Consider the following 21,732-nt stretch of genomic DNA (forward strand, 5'->3'; position numbering starts at 1 on the left):
CATTTGATGCAAGAAAACAAGCTTATGCAGCATCAGCCAAAAAAAAAAAAAAAAACCCACTTCCACTTCACCCCTCTGTTCATTCAAAATATCTGTCCAGCTGAGCCTTAAACTTATTTAGGCTATCAACTTCCACGACAAGGGATGGAAATCTGTTCCACCAACCAACCACCCGCTGGCTAAAGGCAAATTTCCGCACGTCTATCCTACATCTGTCTTTCCTCAATTTGAATTTATGCCCTCTCAGGTGATTATTCTGAGCGAGAGGAAGAATCCCATCAGCATTGAGCATGCTCAAACCATTCAAGGCTTTATACACCTCTATCAGATCCCCTCGCTGGTGCCTAGTCTCCAGACACTGTAATTTGCAAAACTTAAGCCTTTCTTCGTAAGAGCACCCCTTTGTTCCATTCACTAATCTTGTTGCCCTTCTCTGTACTCATTCCAGCAGCTCTACATCCTTCTTGAAATGAGGCTTCCAGACCTGTATACAGTACTCTAGGTGTGGCCTGACCATTGCCTTATACAAGGAAATAATCACCTCCTTATCCCTGCTAGAAAAATTCCTATATATCATCGACAATACACCATGAGCTACTCTTGCAGCCCATCTGCACTGCTCAGAAAACTTCATATCTGCCTGCACAACTACCCCCAGGTCCCTTTCATTCTCTACCACTGTCAGTGTAGTACCACAGAGTTGATACGTTGCTCTGGGGTTGCTGTTTCCCATGTGTAGTACTTTACATTTGTCAATGTTAAACTTCATTTGCCACCTCTCAGTCCATCTGCTCAACCTTTCCAGATCCTGTTGCAGCAGCGTAGTGTCCTTGACAACCCTGCCTACCTTTGTATTGTCTGCAAACTTCGACATTAAGCTTGATATATCCTCATCAATATCATTTATGAATACAGAAAACAATAATGGACCCAACACTGAGCCCTAAGGGACTCCACTAATAACATTAGTCCACGACGAGCAGTGTCCATTGATTACCACTCTCTGTCTTCTCCCCCTCAGCCACCCCTTTATCGACAGCAGCAATTTGCCTCCAATGCCACACTGCTCCAATTTGTGCAGCAGTCTTCCATGTGCAACAGTATCAAAAGCCTTTCTAAGATCCAAGTATATAATTATATACTTGGATATGATTGGAAGTATAAAAGTATATAAAGATTAGAGAGGTTCTCCCATTAACAAATTCATGCTGTGATTGCAATATAACCACATTCATCTCAAGATGATTCTGCATTACTTATTTAACCACTGACACCATTATTTTCTCTACCACAGAAGTCGGATATTGATGAAAGATCAAACAGTGACAGAATACTGAATATTAAAAAAATTATTCAGCTACTATAAGCTTTGTTCTATTAAAAATGATGTTGACCAGTGCTTTTCATCCTTTTTTTTTTTTTTTAATTTCAGAATACCTTCCCAATTTTTCATGGAATCCTTGATATTTTTAAAAACAAAAATATATATACAAGATTGGTTCAGGAAGTTCTAATAACGGATTCATTGTAGCAGTCATGGACAGTGAAATAAGATGTTAGTGATTATTTTATAAAGAAACATCATTGAAAATTTGTGATATAACAGATCTGCTACATGTTTTACAAGTTTGTCCACTGATGATGCTAAGGTTCAGTATAATGCACTGAATTCTTCCATTGGTTGAACATTTTCTTGTCAGTGATCATGTTAATATTGGAGTAGTGTTCTAACATGAATGTTCAGACTTGAAAATGCTTCAACAGATATGTGGATATGGTACTATAAGTAGGTGTGTATTTGTGTGGCATAAAAGATTTGATGAAAGCCAAGACAGATTGGAAGATTGTGAAAGCCCCTGGCACCCCAGTACTTTCCAAACACTTAGTAAAATTGAAGAAGTGTGTGCTTCAATCTTGACAGGGTAGATTAAAATTTATTCCACCTTGTCAGTGATTATTGATAGGGTGTTCAGAAAATAGAATATAGTGCAGGCATCTTTTAAGGTCATGCCATACCATTCTCAAGGATGATTGGAACATGCATCATGTGTGAATGCACATTGTTGTACTTGAATTAACAACAGAGGACCAGAAAGGGACAAAATCTTTAGCACCATATCATGGAGGCCAATGCTGACCTCACATTCCTAAACACAATTGTAAGCAGAGATAAAAGTTTCTGCATGATCTCCCAGAGCAAGTGTTATTGTTCAATTTGAAAAAACAAGTCCTCACATCACCCTAAAAAAGTTTCACTGAGAGAGAAACTAGAGAGTAAAGTATGCTGGAAGTTTTATATGACACCAAAGGAATTGTTCATTATGAATCCATACTGGTATGGTTCAGTGTTAACAAGATGTTGCACGATGAGATTCTATGCTCTATGGGATGCCATGCACTGTAAACAACAGGTTGTTTCTGCACAACAGTACACCAGCCTCACGAGTACTAAGTTCCTAGCAGATACCAAGATGGTAATACTACAACATCCTCTGTACTCAATTTTCCCTTGATACCAGACTTTCACCTCTGTAGGGTCTTGAAGTGAAAATCTGGCAGCATCCATGTTTTCAGAATACAAGAGATCAATATTTTCAGGACTGAATCAGAACCAAAAACAATGAAAAGGTTTATATAAACATATACCCGAAATCACTTTGTTTGTGATTTAAGCAATTTTTTGTGTTCCAGAAATAATCTCTTAAAAAAATGCCTATTAGTCTCTGGGTAGGCAAACAACATTATAATGGTATAGGTAGGTAAATATATAAGTTGAATACTATTCAAATGTGCACATTCTGAATTTACTTTGAAATGGTGTTTTACAGTTTTTAATCATAACTTCTTACCATAAAATCAATCTAAGTGAAGTTCAGTGAGAGGGGGAAAAATAAACCTTAAAAGTTTTTGTGCCATTAAGTGACAGTCTGCATTTGAAGTGAGAATGGAGGCTTATTCAAACTGTGAAAAAAAAAAAAAAAAAAAAAACAGACATTACCATTAGCAAAGGCAAATGATGCAAGTAAGCAAGCTTATATAGCATCAGCCAAAAAAAACAAAAAAAACACCCTTATTTTACCCATCCACTCACTCCAAATGTTTGCCAAGTTCTGCCTTGAATCTATTTAAGCTATCAACTTCTACGACAGATGGAAGTTTGTTCCAACAATCAACCACCCACTGGCTAAAGGAAAACTTCCACACATCTATCTTACAACCATCTTTCCTCAATTTGAATTTACGTCCTCTCAGGCGATTATTCTGAGCAAGAGGAAGAATCCCATCAGCATTGAGCATGCTCAAACCATTCAAGGCTTTATACACCTCAATCAGATCACCTCACAGGTGCCAGTCTCCAGACACTGTAATTTGCAAAACTTAAGCCTTTCTTCATAAGAGCAACCCTTTGTTCCATTCACTAATCTTGTTGCCCTTCTCTCTACTCGTTCCAACAGCTCTACATCCTTCTTAAAATGAGGCCTCCAGACCTGTACACAGTACTCAAGGTGGGTCTGAATTGCCGTATACAAGGGGATAATCACCTCCTTATCCCTGCTAGAAAAATTCCTGTATATCATTGACAAGACACCATGAGCTACTCTTGCAGACCGTCTGCACTGCTCAGAAAACTTCATATCTGCCTTCATGAATCTCATGTACAAACTAGTTGAGTGTAACATGGCCAAAACAAGTCATCTGTACACAGAAACATTTCCAAATCATTGTCTGTCAGATAAGACCTTTCAAAGAATAGATGAGCATCTTGGAGATAGCGGATCATAAAATAAGTTTCAGATGGTGGTAGACCAATCAGAACCAGAACTATTAGGTTGGAGGAGCAGGTTGGAAAATAACAGCAGCAGCAGAGGGCATGGGATATGCAACTGTGTGGAGAATTTTAGAGAAACTATTTGTATCACATGCAGAAATTACAAGGGCTTAGGCTTACTGAAGCTGATTTCCTAGCCAGGAGAAGCTTTTTGTACTTGGTTCCTACAACGGAAATCAATGAAAACAGTTTATATAAATGTGTCTGATTCTGAACAACAGAGCTATGGCTGTTTGAATTTTAAAATATGGCTATGCAGTTTTCAGTGGTAAAAAATAATAAATAATAATAAGCAGACATATACCTAGTCAAATGTTTCTTCATACTAGATGTTTTTGCTTAATTTTATTTATTTATTTTATTTTATTTTTTTGTTAATTTTACCATTGAAAACTCCACAACTATTTTTCAAAATTCAGCCACAGCCTCATAACTGTTCAGAATTATACATGCTTATGTGAACTTTTTTTTTTTTTCATTGTTTTCAGTTCCTGAATGAATCCTGAAAGTATGATCTAAACATTATGAAACACCCTGCTTCTAGTCGATTGTCAACAACAAGTATTTTTTGTCTTCTCAACCTTCAACTCATGCACGGAACTCAAGTAATGGAGGTTCTAATACCTTTTGCATTTGAGTTTTCATTAAAAAAAAAAAAAAAAAAAAAAAAAATCACTAATCTTGTTGCCCTTCTCTCTACTCGTTCCAACAGCTCTACATCCTTCTTAAAATGAGGCCTCCAGACCTGTTCAGAATTATATATATATATATAAAATATATATATATTTTTTTTAGCATATAGCAAAGCATGTTCAAAGGGAAGGAGAAGCACCTATAAAGGTACAAACAAAAAGAATAATTGGAAAAAATATAAAACTTAAATGCAAGGCAAAGCTAATACACATGAGAATTAAACAGTAAATAAAAGTGGAAGAAAATAAAATAAAACATATTAGATAGAAGTATATTAGGTTATGTAAGCAATTATTATCACATCAGTACCAATATATCATGTGAATATGGGAGTAGTTATAGATAACATCTGTTTTGAAAATTAAGAAGTTAGTGGAGGATATGGTGGATAAAGGCAGAGTGAGGGGGACTACAAGGAGGGTATGTTGGCAAAGGTGGAGTCAATGGGGGTCTACAAGGGTATGCTGGCAAAAGTTGGAGATGGGGGGGTCTACAAGGTATGATAACTTATTCTGAACATAGCATTTCAATAAACAAGACTTTCATGCCAAGTGCCAAAACAGGATCATTTAAACAGCTAATGGTTCTAGTGCATAAATTTAGCAGCAGTAAAGATAAACAAGGTTTTCATTGCTGATTTGTATACTAGAACCATTAGCTGTACAAATTATTCCATTTTGCACTTGGCATTGAAGACTATTCCCTAAATAAGCTACTACAGACCCCCACCACCAACAAAATGAGGAACAATAACTTATTCATCAGCTAATTTCTTAATTTAGCTATTTGGACATTAACTATAGCTATTCTCAAATTCCTAAAGTATGTTTGGTACAGATGATTATAATTGCTTAATAACATGTTAGCATACTTTCAACTGATATATTTTGAGGTTGTCATTTTATTTTCCTTTACTTCCGTATACTACATATACTTCCCATGCTCCCTAGTTTTTTTTTTTTTTTTTTTTTTAGGAGCATTAGCAACTAAGGCCATATTGCTCCAGGGATATGTGGTGGTCATTCCCTGACCCGCATTCTCTGTATTTGGTGGTCACGAGCTCAAACCCCGGTCTAATCAAGAGATTTGTTTGTATTTAATATTCTAATTGTTCCTTTTATTATTTATACTTTTACATGCTTCTCCTTCAATTGTGAACATGACTATGATGTTATAGTGTTCCAAACATCATAGTCATGTTCATAAGACTATGACTATGATGTGTGGACACTATAAAGTAGACCTACTTGAACTCTGCTTTTCATATACTCTGAAAAATGTATAAGCACTGCTGAACTCTATCATCACTTCTTTATGCAATGTTAGTAAATTTATAGCACAAAACAGTTAATGAATATGTATAACTTAAATAAAAAAAAATCCATAATAAAAAATATATGGAATATTTGCAAAAATATGTTGAAAATCAGCGATAAATATGCACTGAATTTATATTTTGTTATATATTCTGTGTGTGTTTGTGTGTGTATATATATATATATATATATATACACACAATATATAAGTATATATGTATATATATATATATATATATATACACACAATATATAAGTTAGATGATTGAGAGGAACAGAACATCCAAAGAGCTACCAAATGGAAATTGGAGCTACAGAAAACATGGAAAAAATATAGTTAAAATAAAATAAAAAGGAGTTAATGCTGAATATACTAAACTAAATATACCACATATCTGTACCATTTTTCAGCATTAAGTGCTTTTTACTTTTTATTTTATTTTATCTATATCTTTCCCTTGTTTTCCATAGCTCCAATTCCCGTTTGGTCCCTTTTGGTAGCTTGGACAAGGTAGTCCAAGTATGGACTACCTTGTCCTACTGTATAAGAATGTGGTTATCTTTTTTTTTCCTTTTTGCTTTTTCATTTTATACCACCCTAAGTGTAGTACCAGACAGTTGGTACATTTCTCTGGGGTTACTTCTACCCGTATGCAGTACTTTGCATTTGTCAATGTTAAACTTCAGTTGCCACTTCTCAGCTCATTTCCCAACTTTTCTAGATTCTGTTGCAGTAACGCACTGCCATTACTGTCATTAAAAACCCTGCCAATCTTTGTATCATCTGCAAACTTCGACATTTAGCCTGATATTCCTTCATCAATATCATTGATAAATATACAAAGCAACAGTGGACTCAACACCGAACCCTGGGGGACTCCACTAATAACATTAGTTCACGAAAAGTAGCATCCATTGATTACCACTCTGTCTTCTCCCATCTAACCACCCTTTTATTCATTGTAGCAACTTACCCTTAATGCCATACTACTCCAAATTGTACAGTAGTCTTCCATGCACAACAGTGTCAAAAGCTTTCCTGAAATCCAATTATATGATAACAAAATTATTTTTTGCATCCAGTTCCTTTCTAACCACATCATAGTATTCAATCAAATTTGTCAGACAAGACTTTCCCTTAACAAATCCATGCTGTGTCTGAATTATTACTGCAGTATTGTCTAGATGATCCTGTAATGCATCTTTAAACAGTGACTCCATTATTTTCCCTGGAATAGAAGTTAAACTAACTGATCTGTAATTACTTCTGTCACCCTTAGATCCCTCTTTATGAATTGGGGATACATTTGCACATCTCCAGTCGGTGGGGACTTCCCCTGAGTCCAAGGATGCTCTGATAATTATGGCTAAGGGTTTGCTGACTTCCTTTGCTGCCTCCTTTAATATAACTGGATAGAGTCCATCCGCCTCAGGTGCTTTCTTATGTTTAACTTCAAAAATTTCTCCTCCACTTTGCTCTCAGTTATTACAAAATCACTTAGGCACTCTATTACAGTTCATAAACTTCTGGCATTTTCCTCCCTTACCAACCCCTCATGTGTGAATGTAGATGCAAAATACTCGTTCACATTGTCACTGAGCAGGATCATCAATAGTCGAACCATCGATATCAAGTGGACCAATCTGATTCATCCCCTTCCTTCTAGAGTTTATATAAGTAAAAATCCTTTGCCAAAGATTTCTCGTAATCTGCCTTCGCTTGCCTAACTTCCTTTGTGACTTGATTACAGGCTAGCTTATATCTATCATAGGCTTCTATTTAGCCTGATAATTTATATGCATCCCATGCATTTTTTCTTCTTTGTCACGAGTCTCTCATTAGTTCATGTAACATCCATTTAGACCTAAACCTTGAACAGCATTTTTTAATCGATATGAAATGCCTAGTAGCTTCCACGATTACTTCCTTGAATGCTTCCCATTTAGAATTTGCTGCTGGTAATGTCATCAGTTGGTCCCACTGTACAATTTAAAAACTGTCTGAGACCACTGTAGTCACCTTTACAAAAGCAAAAACCGTTCCCTTTACCCCTGATAGTAGTTACATCTTTAAGTAAATCCCACATCAATATACTGCGATCAATACCACCTACTGGGTCCTTAATCTGAAATTCTTAATGCACGAATAATCACTGCTGATAACCAAATCAAGAGTATTACAATCTCTCTGGTTGCCTCTGTAATGCATTGCTATAGAAAACAATCATCCAATAAATCCACAAAAATCTTGCTAGTGTGCGAGTGACCAAACCACAAGGTCCAGTCAATATCTGGGAAGTTAAAATCCCCCATTATTAGACAATCTGATTTACTGGCCCACTCTATTTCTCTGTACAGTTGTTCATTGTACTCATCAGAGTCATTAAGCCTATACCCCCAGGGGTTCATATCTGGTGAGTATGGGCTTGGCACACCCAGGGTCTTGAGCTGGATATCATCATTCTTCTGTTTCTTGGAGAAATAGAAGGGTGATTCCCTTCTATGTCTCTCTCTCTCTCTCTCTCTCTCTCTCTCTCTCTCTCTCTCAGGGGTAACTCAGAAATTTTTTTTTTGGCTGGTGCAGCAAAAGCCTCAGGCTTCCTTGCACCATATGCTAATTATAATAATAACAACACACTCCTACTCTTATTTTTGCTTTCCCAGTGCTTGTATCACACCAAACTGACTCAACTTTGCACTGAGCATCTATGTCAACTGGATGCACTTCCTTAGATTTTTATGTGTTTCTTAACTAACAACATAACCACTCCTCCCTTCCTATCCTGTCTATCCTTTCTGTACCCATTGTACTCCCCAAATTCTAATTATGCACTGCTTATGTCTGTGTAACACCATGTCTCACATGTTGTCACACAGATATAAGCAGTGCAGAATTGGAAAGATATAAGCAGTGCAGTATAACATAGTTTCTTAAACTATAATACATAGTGTAATAAAACAAATGATGTAGTGAAAGGGCATCACTACATTTTTCATTTAATTTTTCACCTTTAAAAATGTTAGAAAAAAAAAGCCTATTCAGGAAAATTTTACAGGCACCTCTTGAAATGCCCCTGACAAAAGTGAGAGCAGATTGTGGAATTCTGAAATCAGAAGGCAAGTGGACCTTACTCGCACAAGTATGAAAATAATTCTTAATCTTTTCTGGGATATGTATGTATATATACATTTTCTGTGTGTGGGTCATGAGGAATAGGTATATGTATATATGTTTTTCAAGTTCATTTCAAAGTCCGTTAAGCAAATCTTCCAATAAGTGCCGCATCTCTATTTCTAACTGTAGACACAGCTTATAATAGATGGCAGCATGAAAACAGATTTTAAAATTAGAGGAGGAGATTACACTTGTAAGTCACTGTTGTCCAATTTTAGCTTACTAAAGAAAAATTTTCTGAAATTGAATCAAGTGAAATTGAAACAAATAGATGTAAAAGATAAGACAGTATTATAACAAAAAAGAAGTAAAAAGGTTTTTATGATTTTTTGTTCAAATTCTTTTACAATTTTTTCACAATTTTTTAAAATTCTGATTTGATTTTTAAAAACTTTTGCTCCAATATTGGTCAACAAAGTCAAAACAAGACCAAATTAATATTTAAAATAATTTATATACAAAGTTTTTTAATTTCAGTATTGAAATTAAAAATACAGTCCCACTGTAATTAAAAAAGAAAAAAAGAAACACTACGTGCCCTTAAACCATGCCAAAAATTAAACTAAAGGTGTGAGCCTTTTTTGAGACAGTAAAAGACCAGCATGGAAAGACCGGAATGAGGACGTGGTGAAGCTGCTGTTGCTGATGAAGAGGCAGCCTAAGATTTTCCTAAGAAGATGTGAGACTTCATTGAAGGATAAGGCTTTGATATCCTGAGAAAAGACTCTTTTCAGGTAATATACCTTAAAAGAAGCAATTACCTCTTCTCTCCCTCTCCCAACTCATGAATTGGAGCAGGTATATTGTGTTGGGGGACAAGAACACAACCTTGATGTCAGGATCTGGATCAGCAAGGTATGGATGATGTCTGGCTTAACAAAGGCTATTGTACGGCAAGTTTTCATTGTCAATAAAACTGAGTTTTTTTTTTTTTTTGAAAGAAGATGCCTTAAGAACTGACAAGTAATAAAAGAACCAGGAATATATATTGATGCTGGGTTTTAAAAAAGGAAAGGACACACTAATTCTTTTTCTTGGTTAAAATTCTGCAGATGATAAGCCAAGAGAACTCAAGGATTATGCTAAAACAAGACTTTCTGTTATCTGGAAATCCAATCCAGGGCTTGGATAACTGAGGCCCTTTGTGGTGGTTCACAGATTTCTTTTTGCCAGCTGTTTTAAATAGTAGATTGTTTTACTATCAGAAAAACAACCTGCTATTAAAGCTTTGTTAAATGAAGAATATTGGAGAGTCTTGGAAGGTTAAATAATTAAACATCTGGAGAAAATTCTAGCCAGAAACTGTTTCTGGTTTCCTGAGATTTGAAGACCAAATGAGAGAAATTACTTCTGATGTTCTCGAGAACATCATCAATAATTTCTCCAGAACACACCAATTGTACTTAAGAGGTTCACGTGATAACTTGAACATCTAAGTAATTTATCAACTGTATCTAGATGTTTAAGCAGATGAATTATCAACATGATACTCACTACCTATTTTTGCTACAGAGTAATATACAGTGAGACAAGAGCAGCTGAAGAAACTTCTGTGGAAGGACATTTTTGGTTACATTTTAAAATAGAAAATCAGAGATGACCCAGGAATGCCTGAGAGGATTCGCAACTGAATGCAGAGAAAACTACAAAGTTGCATATGGATGCAAGGACAGCATTTTAAACACCTTTTATAACATCCTGTAACGTGTAACATCTGTAAAATCCTGTGGTGTTGAAACCAAAAATTAAAAATGTATTATCTTATGTTTAATAAAATCATCCTTAGGTAAAGAATTCACAGCTTTTTGCTAAACTAGTGACTCCCATAGTCAGTGGCGGATCTTAATAAAAAATGTGCATTATCTCGAAAATGGTTCATTTGCAGCCCAATGTTCACTGGGATTTTTTTGCTTATTTTAGTTTGTACTTTTCACATTTTAAATCATTAATGATCATTTCTGAAACACCCTGTATAAACTAGAATAACCTGGTAATGCTGGTAAGATCATACACTGGATTGTGGGTCAGTTAAAAGTTAGGAGACAGAGAAATATTCATAAATGGTCAGGCTTTAGAGTGGGCCACTGTAACAAGTGGGATCCCTCAGGGCTTGGCGCTGGGGTCCCCTTCTGATTTTTACTTTTCATAAATGATACTTATAAGGATATCCAAGGGAAGCTGTCAAAATTTTCTGATGATTTGATGGTGGGAAGGATAGTTAACAATTTGAAGCAAGCTATGATGCTTCAAAAAGACTTGGCTCAGCTCATATTGGTCTGAAAAATAGCAACTAAAGTTCAGTACGTCTAAATGAGGCTATGTATTTTGGAAACATAAATTCTGGAGTTACGATGTATAAGGTTGGTGTGAAGAGCTGAAAATGGTTCAAGATATAAAAAACAGTTGCTATGGCTAAACCTAACATGAAATTTTCTAGCAATATAAATAGGCAGCTAGGAAGTCATACAGTGATTTATAGGACCTTTGTGTAGTAGACAAAAGAAAGTCATTATACCTCTATGCAAGACAATGGTTATACTGCATTTGGAGTATTGTATTCAAGTCTGGAGGCCACATCTAAAAAAAAGACAGAACTTCTGGAGAGGTTCAAAGAAGGGTGACCATATCATTCATGAGTGAAAACTGATGCACATATTAAGAATAGCTCAGAAGGTGTGGACTGAAAAGTCTGACAACCAGACATATTAAGAGGAAATTTGACTGAGGTGTATACCATTAGCATTAGTAGAGGCATATGATACAAGAAACAAACTTATACATCACCAGCCAAAAAAAAAAAAAAAAAATCCTATTTCTCCTATCCATCCCCTACAAACATTTGTCTAGTTCTGCCTTGAATTTATTTAAGCTTTGTAACAATCAACTTCCACAACGACAGATGGAAGTTTGTTCCAGCAATCAACCACCCGCTGGCTAAAGGCAAATTTCTGCACATCTATTCTACAACTGTCTTGCCTCACTTTAAATGAATTTATGTCCCCCTCAGGTGTATAATCTGAGCAAGAGGATGAATCCCACCAGCATTGAGCCTGCTCAAACCATTCAAGGCCTTATACACCTCAATCAGGTCAACTTGCAGATGCCTAGTCTCCAGATGCTGCAAGTTGCAGAACTTAAACTTTTTTTGGTAAGATCAACCCTTTGTTCTCCTCACCAATCTTGTTGCCCTTCTCTTTACTCATTCCAGCAGCTCTACATCCTTCCTAAAATGAGGCCTCCAGACCTGTATGCAGTACTCAAGGTGTGGCATGACCGTTATCTTATACAAGGGTATAATAACCTACTTATCCCTGCTAGCATAATTCCTGTATATCAGTGGTTTTCGACCTACTGCAGCCCTAATTAATTTATTTTATTTTGTGGCACCCCTACTCAAATTTTCTGCCTGTTAGATCCAATTCTCTCTCTCTCTCTCTCTCTCTCTCTCTGTCTATTAAAAAATGTTATATGGTAGTTATTATAATAATATAACTATAAACAAAATTACAATTCATAATACAAATTATATATACTTATATAATAATTTTATTCTTTATATAGAGGTACTAAATAATAGATACCATACACCTTTTTATAATGAAATAAATATATAAATTAAAAATTAAGTTTAAGTAACTTAAACCCAAATTACGTGGCATCCCAGGAATGTTGTTGTAGCACCCCAGTTTAAAACCACTGCTGTATGTCATGACAAGACCCCATGAGCTGCTCTTGCAACCTATCTGTAATGCTCAGAAAATTTCATATCTGACTGCACAATTACCAACAGGTCTTTTTCATTCTCCACTACCCTGAGTGTAGTACTGCACAGTTGGTATGTTACTTTGGGGTTACTGCCACCCATATGCAGTACTTTGCATTTGTTAATGTTAAACTTCAGTTGCCACCTCACAGCCCATCTGCCCAACTTTTCTAGACCTTGTTGCAGCAGCATACCATTTTTACTTTCATTAACAACCCTGCCAACCATCATATCATCTGCAAACTTGGAAATTAAGCCTGATATACCTTCATCAATATCATTGATAAATAGAGAAAACAACATTGGGCCCAACACAGAACCCTGGGGGACTCCACTAATAACATTAGTCCACAAAGAGCAGTGTCCATTGATTACCATTCTCTGCCTTGTCGCACTCAACCATCCTTTTATCCATTGTAGCAACTTGCCCTTAATGCCACACTGCTCCAATCTGTACAATAGTTTTCCATGTGAAACACTATCAAAAGCTTTCGTGAAATCAAATCCAAGTATATGAACTGGATGCAAAATTATTTTTTGCATCCAATTCCTTTGTGACCACATCATAGTATTCAATCAAATTGGTCAGACAAGACTTCCCCTTAAAAAACCCATGCTGCATCTGAAATATAACTGCAGTCTTGTTTAGATGATCCTGCAATGCTTCTTTAACCAGTGGCTCTATTATTTTCCCCAGAACAGAAGTTAAACTAACAGTTCTGTAATTACTCTTTTCACCCTTTGATCCTCCTTTGTAAATTGGGATATATTTGCACATCTCCAGTCTGTGGGGACCTTCCCCGAGTCTAACAGTGCTCTCATACTTCCTTTGCTACCTCCTTTAATATAACTGGATAGATTGAGACATGATTAGGTATAGTCTTTACCTATTTTTTTAAAAAAAAAAATATCAATAATTATTTCTGCTGACATCAGATCATGCATATTTGTAATGTTCATCACATCTGATGTAATGCCGACATCACATCTGATGTCAGCAGAAATAATTATTGATACATGATCAGGTATAGTCTTTACCTATTTTTTTCAAAAAAATATATCAATAATTATTTCTACTGACATCAGATCATGCATATTTGCATTACCTATATTTGACCATTTTCTAAATATGTTCCCCCCACATCTGATGACAACTATAACATTTTAATTTTTATTTTTATTTTACTTGCATTATATTAGTATTTTGATGTACTAATCTTCCTTTACAGTTCCCCCACTTTATATTGGCTTGGTAATTCAGCCCATCATTTTTCTTAATTTATCATAACCTCTAGGATTTTAACATTCTTTCACCTTTCATAAATCTACTACACTTCTTTTTCTACTTTCCTCGCCCTGCTAGTTGCTGGCACTTTATATAACTATCACATCGATTTATGCATATTTAATTCAATATATTAATACAACTTATATATATATATTTTTTTTTTTTTTGGCTGATGCAGAAAAAGTTCACTTCCTTTCATCATTTAGCCTTACTAATACTAATACTTGACTTCCCATTAATAGATTTCATGGAATTTTACATTAAATTCTTTTATAAAATTTTTGAAGCTGTACCAATTGCATTAATATTAGAATTGGCATATGATACAAGGAAACATGCTTATACACCAAGAACCAAAACAAAACACTCACATCATATCCCCTGTAATAATTTGTTTAATTCTTCCTTAAATTTATTCACATTACTCATTTCCACAATATCAGATGGAAGTTTGCTCTAACTTTCTGACTAAAAATTTTGCACATCTATCCTTCAAACATCTTTTTTCTATTTATGTTCCTTTTTTTGTGTATCATGCAAGAAAGACTAAGAATGCCATCAGCACTTAATTTATTCCAACTGTTTAATGCCCTGGGCATTTCAATCAAGTCTCCTTGCAGGTACCTAGGTTCCGGGTGCTGCAATTTACAACAACTGAAGTATTTCTTGGTAAAAATACCTTTTTGTAACCCTGATTAATCTTGTTGCTCTTCTCTGCACCTATTCAAAACAGATCCACATCCTTCCTAAAATAAGGCTTCCAGACCTGTATGCAGTGCTCAAGATGCATCCTAGCCAATGCATTTATACAGTGGGATATCACCTCCTTGTCTCTGCTAGAAAAGTTCCTATGTATCATTGACAGAAGTGCACGCTCTGTCCTAGCAGTCTGGCTCAGTGAACTTGTCACACTGTAATACCAATAGGTCTTTTTTTTTTATCTCCACTACCTTGAGTGTGGTAGCACCTAATTGGTATGTTACTGTGGGGCTATTGCTACCCAAATTTATCAATGATAAGCATTGATAAATTTGGGTGCCACTATTTGGATGACCATTTTCTATAACAGCATGTTAGAGGTAACAAGAGAAAGCAATACTCTTGATCTAATTACACTGGTCAATAAAATTAAAACTTTTTTTCCCACCAAAAATACAAACAAACATTTCTAGACCAGTGTTGTATGCTAATTTCAAATGTGTTCTTGATTTTTTTTCTAGCATGCATAGTTTCATAATATAACTGTTGATAGTATCAGTACAAGTTAATTAAGACAATTTCATTACAAACACACAAGACAGGTTACAATTACATTTTTATATTTAAATCCAATACACTTCATACACACAGTTAAAATAATGCAGTGCACTATTGTAAAAAAAAAAAAAGATAAGTACAATTTAAAAATGTTGTGCAGTTTATTTACTTTGGTATATTTTGTCTGGAATGTTGTAAAACATCCAACATGCATTCATTCCAGAGACCATGATGGCAATTTTCCATTGACTTAATGTCTCCATGGAATTGTTCTCCTGCTCATCTCTCACTGTGAGGAAGTTTTTGGGAAAGAAGTCTCAATACAAATGCAACAAATGAAGTTTTCACAAAGTACAATATCCCATTTCTTGATAAACATTGATCAGTTTCTGAACTGAGCATTGTATGTGGGGGATCTCTGGTTACATGGTCTCTCACATACAATGTTATGGAAAACATTTCCACTTTTCAAAGACATTTTTCAATGCTTTCATCCTGCAGAAGCTCTGAGTTGAGGTCCCACAAAAGATTCCCTCTTTCACTTTCCTGGCACTGATCTTTGGAAATTTCTCACTTAAGAAATTAAATCCTCTCCAATTTTTCTTACCCATCACTTCACCCTTTCACAAAACCCTTCATTAGGCCAAGTTTAATGTAGAGAGTCAGAAGAAAACTCTTCACTGGATCCACTACATTAACATACTGCACATTACTTGTTCCTGGCTCACACGTTTCTTTAAGGCCAGTAATTTCTGATATAACGATGAAATCTACAATAGAATGGCTGTCTCATAGATATAGGAAACAACAATATTTTGTGAACCCTCCTTGTATGCCCATTAACATACCTATGACTATATCCATACCTGTGAGAATCCAGTTACCACAGATATTTCACTGATGAAAGCTGTTATTGTTATTTGTTTTTTTTAGGAGCATTAGCAACTAAGGCCATATTGCTCTGGGGATATGCAGTGGTCATTCGCTGACCTTTCCGCATCCTCCGTATTTGGTGGGCACGGGCTCGAACCCCAGTCTAATCAAGAAGCGTGTGCTATGCACTGCTGCTCCTGCCCACCTGGCTATGGAGGCGCCGATGATGAAAGCTGTATTGAGCTGCTTTGAGTAGTGTCTTGATATTATAGTATGTATCCTGTACATGAGAAGAGCAGGCAATAGGATGAATGGCTTTAAGTTCTTGTTATTATTATTAGCCATATGGTGCAAGAAAGCCTGAGGCTTTTGAAGCACCAGCCAAAAAAAAAAAAAAAAAAGAAAAATCTGAATTACCCTAAGAGAGAACAAGAGTCAGAAATAGAAGGGAATCACCAAGAAAGAGAAGAATGATGATATCCAGCTCAGAACCCTGGGTGTGCCAAGCCTATACTAACGAGATATGAGCCCCTGGAGTCAAATATGCAAGAGAACAGCCTTCAAACTTCACATGAGGAGTAGATGAAAAGGTAATGTGTACTTGTGACAATTCCCTAAAAATTCCATTCATATCATGGCAGTTGCAGACTAGATTGTAACCAAAACCTGGTTTCTTTTTTTGATAGTAAGACACTTTGGCATTCTTCTTAACCAAGTGTTTCTGTTTTAGTCTCTAGGCAAGAAGTTCAGCTTTATCTTTGGAGTGGGCTAAATCACTAATGAAGTCATTCTTGGGTAAACAGCTGTGGCTCTGATGTCTCTTTGTCGAGTGTGACTCAAGATTGGAAAAGGTCCTCAGGTCTCTACCAATCAACTTAATCTCATTCCATTTATAAAGAATTTAGTCTATATTGTGGAGGTACCGGAATTGGCATACTATCATCATGAGGGATTGGTCTCATTGATGAATCCAGCTTCTGGATAAGAAAAACTTGTGCTTATTATTTGCTGAGAATCCAGTTACATGCACATTACAAAAGTACCAATCACCATTGTGGTCTTTTTTTTTGTTCCCTCCATATAATGGGAATGGCAAACATCATTGACTTTCTTCTTTCATTCAACCAGTCATGCAATCCATTTGAACAGGCAGCAAATAACATGTGGTGCCCACATTTTATTCTGGTTACCTAGAGGACTGCCAAAGTATAACTTGTGAATTTTTCCAAATATCCACCATGCCTGTACAACTTTGTGCACACACAGTAGAAATTTTTTACACTGATTTTTACACTTTTGAGGCATGACAATGAATGTGTTTTAGTAATTTACCAGATATTAGCCAACACAATTTACAATCAGATAATTAAATTATGAAATAAGAAGAAGAACATAGATATATTCAAACAATTATAAATACGAATGTATAAATAATAATAATAAAAAAAAATTATATTAATGCAAGTTCCTGAATAGATATGTAAGTGGTATAATCAGTCTTATAATCACATAATCAGTCTCTTCAATAAAAACTAAATGTGCCAGAGGAAAATCAAAAACAATTTGGAATCAGCATTCAAAGATCTATTTAGCCCAAATATTTTATTTTTCAATAAAAAGTACTTGTTGACCAGTGTTATCGGTAGTGACTCTTCATGCATTAAGTATCTTAAGATAAAGGAACCACTAGGTAGTAGTGGTCATCAGTAGCACTGTGACCCTACATGCTGCTAGTAGACAAAATAAAATTTGCTGCCCTAAATGTTGAATACTGATAAACATTAACAAATCAGGAAGCAGTATCAAAAACACGTTTTTGTGCCCTCCTTGAACTGCCACTTGCAGGTGATGCCTACCTGCTTATGGCAGCCCTGGTGATCATTATATATCGAAGCGTAATTTATCTAAAAATATAACTACTGTCAAAAGTAAGGGGAAGAAATTTTCCTTCAGAAAATTTCTTTTGTAAAGGTGACTACAGTGTCACCTTTACAAAAGAAAAATTACCAACTGCATATATATTCTAAATGGGAAACATTTGGGGAAATAATCACACAAGTTACTAATTTTTATATCAATTAAGAGATATTGTTCAGGGTTAGGTTATACCTAAATGGATGTCAGGTGAACTGATGAGAATAGTGGTAGGGAAGAAAAATGAATGGGATGAATTATCAGGGGACAGAGAAACTGTCAAGTCACTAAAGGGTTAGGCATATTATAAGAAGTCTTTGGCTAAGAATGCAAAGAAAAGTGGCAAAGACTTCTTTACTTATGTTAACACTAGAAGAAAATGGATAAATCATATTGATATACTAGATATGAATAGTATAACTGTTAATAATCTTGTTCAGACTGATGACAAACTGAATTGTATATACAGTCGCACATGAAAAAATTTTTAGGGATGGGGATGCCAGAAGTATATAAAATTCTAAAAGAAGGCTAAATGATATTGTTATAACTAGGAGGAAAGTAGAAAAGAAATTGTTCAAGCTAAAAGTAAATAATGCACCTGGGGCAGATGGTATCTGTGTAGTTATATCAAAAGAGATAGCAACAGAGACAAGCAAACCTTTAGCTACAATTTTGAGAGCATCTTTGTATTCAGGGAAGGTCCCTATGGATTGGAGATGTGCAAATATCTTCCCAGTTAACAAAGGTGAGGGAACAAATAGTGAAGTAAGTAATTATAGACCAGTAAGCTAGACTTCTATTTCAAGGAAAATAATGGAGTCATTGATTAAAAAAGTAATGAAGGACCATATAGACGAATATAGTTATGCAGAAAGCATAGCATAGATTTATTAAAAGGAAGATCTTGTCTGATCAATCTAATATGACACAATAAGAAAGGAACTAGATGAAAAAATAATAATTTTGACATCATATAATTAGATTTCAGTAAAGCATTTGACACTGGCCCACATGAAGGAGTATTATAAAAATTGGAGCAGTGTGCCATTAGGGGAAAGTTACTGCTATAAATAAAGGGATAGTTAAGCCACAGAAGACAGAGAGTGATTATAAAGGGGCACTGCTCTTCTTGGATTAATGTTATTAGTAGAGTCTCTCAGGGTTCAGTGCTGGGTCTCTTACTGTTTTCAATATTTATTAATGATATTGAAGGAGGTATATCAAGCTTATTCTCTAAGTTTTAAAATGATAAAAGGTGATTAATAATAGGAATTATTAATCACCTTTATACATTAATGGTGATTAATAATAGGGATCAAGGTATTCTATGGTATCAAGACAGAGAAATTATGCAGATGGGTTGATAAGTGACAATTCAGATTTAACATTGCTAAATGCAAGGTACTGCACACTGTATGTGGACAGCAGTAATCCCAGGCTAACATACCAATGGGGGGTGCAACACTCAATATGGTGGAGAATGAAAGAGATCTCTGGTAATCAACCTTCATGTTGCACAGTTTAACATGAAGTTTACTCCAGTAATTAGTGCAGAGTCTACTAGTGACAGTCCGTGGGGTTCTGTCAATGATATACAGGATTTTTGCCAGCACAGACAAGGAGGTGCTTATCTTATTGTATAGGGCAATGGATAGGCCTCATCTTGAGTACTGCATACAGGTCTAGAAACCATTTTAGAAAGGATATGGACCTCTTGTAATTGAGGGAAAAGCGACAAGATTAGGCAAGGACACAAAAGGGCATTCTTACCATGAAAAATTTCATTTCTGCAAATTGAAGGGCTTAAAAACTAGGCACTTGCAAGGACACCTGATTCAAGTGTTTAAGGCTTTAAATAGATTAAGTGAACTAAATGCTGGTAGCATTCATACTCTTTCTCAGACAACAAACAATAAGGGGATGTAAATTTAAAAATGATTGTTGCAGGATAGATGTGTGAAAATTTTCTTCCAGGTAGAGTAATTGATTTTTGGAACAAACCCCAGTCTAGTGTTCTGGAAGTGGGTAGTTTAAATAAATTTAAGAAAGAATTAGACAACTTATTAGAGGGGATAGACAGAATAAGTGAGTAGGGTTTTTTTTGGCTGATGCTGTCATTAACCATCCTACGAAATTTTGTATCATCAGCAAAAGTAGACATTAAACTTCATGTCTTTATCAATATAATTAATAAATATTGAAAATAGTAAGAGATCTAGCACTGAACCCTGAGGGACTTCACTGATAACATTAGTCCAAGAAGAGCCGTGCCCATTAATAACCATCTCTGTCTTCTGCACTCAACCATCCATCCATTTATCCATAGCAGTAGCTTATTCCCTAATATCACACTGTTCTAATTTGTATGGCATTCTTTCATGTGAAACAGTGTCAAAAGCTTTAATGAAATCTAAGTATATGATATCAAAAGTATTTTTTGCATCAAGTTTCTCTGTTATATCACAGTAGCTCATTAAATTGGTTAGTCAAGATCTTTCCTTAACAAATCTGCATTGTGAATGCCTTATAACTGCATTCCTGTCAAGATAATCCTGCATTACTCGTTTAGCTACTGACTTCATTATTTCCCCAGGAACAGTAGTCAAACTTAGATTTCTGTAAATTCCTCACTTCTCCCTTTATCCCCCCTTTGAAAATAGGAGAGCCATTTTACACATCTCAAATCTGTAGAGATGTCTTCTGAAATCAAGAATGCTCTCATAATTATGGCTAAAAGTTTCTTACCTTTTTTGCTTCTTCTTTTAATATATTTGGATAGAATTCAGTTATGTTAAAATATTAATCCAATATCCAATTATATAAATCCAGTTAGCATGCTGCACTGAAGCAGTTGTAGTAGGGTTTTAGGCATATCAGCAACTGAGACCATATTATGGCATAATTATCATGTTTGTAAACTGTTTGCTGGATGAAAAACCCAATGTCCAGGTGAAAAAAGCATGCTGACTTTGCCTGAGACTGACTAACTCAGCCACATTGTGAAAAAGGCCCATAAAAAATTCCTTGTGTCATTGACAGGATTCAAACTCAGGTCTTTTCCACTCGATGTGGGAAGGATGGTGATTAACTATGCTGCCTCTGAGGGCTCTGCATTGAGGGAAAGGGATATTCTGTATACAGTAAAATCAATACAACAAATACTGTTTTCCTAATGAAAATTTCACTACAATGAAAATATTTACAGATGCCAGACAAACTTTCTTTATTATTAATGTTTTGTAAACTTCATTTAAATAAAATAGTTTTACCTAAAATTTCACTATAACAAATTATTTTCAGTCTAAAACTTTATTTGAAAATTATGATTGACACTATGTAGCCCATATTGATTGACACTATGTAGCCCATATTGTAAACACAGCTCTGGAAGCATTTGCTTGGAAAAAAAAAAAAAAAAAAAAAATTTGAAACATGTAATAACATTATTCATGATCACACCCTTTACTAAGTTTTCTACCATTTTAAATGAGTATACTTTTTTCTTCCTTTTTTTTTTTGCACCCTTAACACCTGCATATTTTCAATTTCACTAATTTAGAATTTTCATATTAATGTGGAGAATAAAAGTTAAAACATTAAAAACAAAATTGTTTTATTAAT

At 35.2% G+C, this 21,732-nt stretch overlaps 1 protein-coding gene across 1 annotated transcript in view; it reads right to left on the reverse strand.

Moving 5' to 3' along the window:
* The window catches only part of LOC150082232 (uncharacterized), a 1,008,282-nt gene that overhangs the window by 263,950 nt on the left and 722,600 nt on the right, over positions 1-21,732 (reverse strand). The window lies entirely within an intron of this gene.

Source organism: Mastigoproctus giganteus, chromosome 8 (assembly GCF_048544385.1).
Source record: "Mastigoproctus giganteus isolate SK-2022 chromosome 8, ASM4854438v1, whole genome shotgun sequence".
In the NCBI taxonomy this organism is placed as follows: domain Eukaryota; kingdom Metazoa; phylum Arthropoda; class Arachnida; order Uropygi; family Thelyphonidae; genus Mastigoproctus; species Mastigoproctus giganteus.